The sequence below is a fragment of the Eulemur rufifrons genome, chromosome 15 (genome assembly GCF_041146395.1).
Source record: "Eulemur rufifrons isolate Redbay chromosome 15, OSU_ERuf_1, whole genome shotgun sequence".
Taxonomy (NCBI): Eukaryota; Metazoa; Chordata; class Mammalia; order Primates; family Lemuridae; genus Eulemur; species Eulemur rufifrons.
Genome location: NC_090997.1, coordinates 41,589,291 through 41,592,205, shown reverse-complemented (window position 1 = coordinate 41,592,205; position 2,915 = coordinate 41,589,291).

Sequence of the window (2,915 nt, the reverse complement as noted above, 5' to 3'; positions counted from 1 at the left end):
GAGCTCCCTACCCGCCAGCCCTCCCAGGTGCTGCCTGCCTGGTGACTCCAGGAGAGGGGGGCAAATCCCCAGGTGGAGAGACATAGATCCAGCTTGAGCACCTCCAGGGCCCAGGGGATGAGCCTGCAGACCAGATCCTGGATACCCAGGTCACAATCACACTGCCCCGGGGCACAGAAGGGATATTTGTGAACGAGCCTACTGAGGTGTGTGTGCCTTCAGGGGCAGATCAGCATGCCTGTGGGACAACCCTCCTCCTGTGGGAGGGCCGTGCGCCCAGCTCAGGCTGTGATCCTGGGCAGGGAACCTCCCAGCCCGCATCACAGCCAGGGGAGATCCATTGGCTTGAGGTCTTGCCTGCTGGCAGAGGCCCGGGAGAAACTGTGGAATAGAGGAGGGTGGAAAGGAGTGAGGCCTGCTCTAGCCTGCAGGTCTCAGACAGCCCCACCCCCACATGCGGACTTTTTGGCTGAGTGGGGCCATTCCAGCCCCTCCCTGGCAGCTTTGCCAGAAGCAGAGAACAGACGTTTGGCCCCTCCTAACAGCATTTGTGCAGCTTGAGGGCAGGCTCACCCAACCCAGCTCCACCCAGCCTTACTCCCCCACCTAACCCCACTGAGGTGGAGAATAAGGACACACCTGGAAGTCCCAGGGCCCCACCCACCACCTGAGGCACTAGAGTGCCTCTCCAGAGGAACAAGGGCTGATTACAGGACCCCAAAACAACACTGCAGCCTCCTCCTCCCAGCAAGCACCACCTACTGACAAAGAGGTCATTCTGCACACCCTTTAAGTGCATAAACAACACAAAGAAACCACACACACACACACACACACACACTCCAGGACTTGGAAGAAAATTCACTAAAGAAATTAAAATATTAAAGAGAAATCAAACAGAGCTTCTGGAAATGAAGAATTTATCCAAGGAATTACAAAACACAGTGGAAAGCCTCAAGAACAGGGTAGATCAAACAGAAGAAAGAACCTCAGGGATTGACGATAACACCTTTCAATTAAATAAGTCAGTCAGAGAGACAGAGCAGAGAAATAAGAGAAAAGAGCAAAGCATACAAGAAATCTGGGATTATGTGAAGAGGCCTAACATGAGAATCATAGGCATCCCTGAGGGTGAAGAAGAAAATACACAAGGGTTAGATAAGCTATTTGAGGATATAATAGATGAAAATTTCCCAGGCTTTGCTAAAAATCTAGATATCCAGGTACAAGAAGCTCAAAGGACTCCTGGGAGATTCACCGCAAACAGGAAGACACCATGACATGCAGTCATCGGACTGACCAAAATAACCACCAAGAGGCCCTCCTACAAACTGTAAGGTGAAAGAAGTGGTAATCTACAAAGGAAAACCCATTAGAATAATGTCAGACTTCTCACTGAGACCTTACAAGCAAGAAGAGACTGGGGCCCCATTCTCACTCTTCTCAAACAGAATAATGCCCAGCCTGGAATCTTGTACCCTGCAAAACTAAGTTCCATATATGAAGGAGAAATAAAGACCTTCTCAGACAAGCAAAGAGTGAGGGAATTGATCAAGACAAGACCTGCCCTCCAGGAAGTACTCAAAACAGTGTTATACACGGATGAGCACACTAAACACTCACGAATGTAAAATCATCCAAAAGCTAAAGGCCAAGGCCAGATACCACAATGGCTCAAGAGAGAAAGCAAAGCAACAAAATTCAACTCAACAGGATGAACAGAAATCTGCCCCACTTATCAGTTCCTTCAATAAATGTGAATGGCTTGAACTGCCCACTAAAGAGACATAGGCTGGCCAAATGGATAAATATACATAAGCCAAGTATCTGCTGTCTTCAGGAAACACATCTAACCCACAATGATGCATTCAGACTCAAGGTGAAGTGTCAGAGAATGATAAAACAACTATGCTTCCTATGTTTAAAGAAATTTAAAACCCTAATTACTACAAAAGGGATTTGGAGAACTTATAAAAATGAATCTACACCTCAGAGTATTTGAAGATTTGGGCCTTTACAGATAGTGCTCATACATACACATACAATCAATGGAAATCATTGCTCACAGAGCCGTGGGTGAGCCATGGTCAAAAGTGTGCTCCGTTTGACCTTTTGAATAGAAAAAGTGGAGATCTTATGATTTATCTCACCTGGTGCTATTTAAGAAAGAAGGGTAAATACAGCTGTTGCTCAAATAATGTGACTCACTTAAAGAATAAAATTAATTAAGTCTACCATTTACTAGCTGTGTGGCCTTGGGCAAATTATGTAATATCTTGAAATCTAAGTTTTCTGTGAAATGAGGATAATAATAGCATTGACTCAGTTTTTAGTGAAGTGGAGATGGGGATAGTATTGACTTCTTAGGAGCGTTGTGAAGAGTAAATGAGACTGAGCGTGTCCAGTGCTCAGCACAACTGGGCTATCATAAGTGATCGATACATCCTGGTTTCTTTTTAAAAAGGAAAAAGCAGTGTTTGGAAGATGATTAATTATAGGCAACTATTCACTTGATAAAAGTGTGCAATATGGCATTCCTTTAAACAGTGGCATCTCTAACACACATTGAGTGAAACATTCCTTTACTCCCAGACACACGTGTCTGCCACAGAGGCAGAGAGGAGAGCCGGCGGCCCGTCGTGTGCAGGTGTTTGCTCTTCCAGTTCCATTTCCTTCTCACTCTTCCCATCCCTTGGATCCCCATGTCTTTATACTCAGTGACCGTGTAAACAGCCACATCCTCAGCAAAACGGCTCTTTGAACATGTGAAACTATTTTATTCCCTCTTCTCTATTGTTCAAATTGAATAAATCAACTCCTTTAAACTTTTTACTTGGCCCGTTTTCCAAAGCTGTCGTCATCACTATTTCAGAACCTGTCATATCCCACTGAAGTGTGGAGTCCAAGGGAGACAT